This window comes from Panthera pardus, unplaced genomic scaffold (assembly GCF_024362965.1).
Source record: "Panthera pardus isolate Hobbes unplaced genomic scaffold, ASM2436296v1 HiC_scaffold_2, whole genome shotgun sequence".
Lineage (NCBI taxonomy): Eukaryota > Metazoa > Chordata > Mammalia > Carnivora > Felidae > Panthera > Panthera pardus.
The window spans coordinates 90171973-90172748 of record NW_026526765.1 but is presented as its reverse complement, the minus strand read 5'-3'; positions in this window follow the sequence as shown (position 1 = coordinate 90172748).

Below are 776 nucleotides of genomic sequence, written 5' to 3'. Positions count from 1 at the left end.
CATGTTTACTTTCTTATTTATTTGTTTATTGTGAAAGGGTTTATTCTAATTGGCTCTTTATTGTAGTAAAATATACATAACGTGAAATTTGGCATTTTAACCATTTTGTAAGTGTACAATTCAGTGTCATTAGTTCATAATGTTCTATAAACATGACCACTATATCCACAAGTTTTTTATGATCCCAAACAGAAACAATATGTCCATTAAACAGTAATTGCCCAAGTCCCTGGTAAATCAAATCTATTTTCTGTCTCTATGAACTTGTCTAATATCAAGATTTCATAAATGTGGAACATTTTGCAATGACATGGATGGAGCAAGAGAGCGTTATGCTAAGCAGAATTAGTCAGTCAGAGAAAGACAAACACCATATGACTTCACTCATAGGTGGAATTTAAGAAATAAAACATATGTGGGGCACCTGGGTGGCTCAGTCAGTTGAGCACATGACTCTTGATATCAACTTAGGTCATGATCTCATGGTCCATGGGTTGAAGCCCTATTTCGGGCTCTGGGCTGGCAGTGCTCAGGGGGCTTGGGATTCTCTCTCCCCGTCTCTCTCTATCCCTCCCCTGCTCATGCTCTCTCTCTCAAAATAAATAAATAAACATTTAAAAAAATAAATAAAACAGATGAACTCAGGGGGATAAAATAAAAAGAGGGGCAAACCAGAAAACAGACTCTTAACAATAGAGAACAAACTGATGATTACTGGAGGGGAGGTCGGTGGGGTTGGTGGGGAGGTAAGTGGGTTAAATGGTTGGCAGGTATTA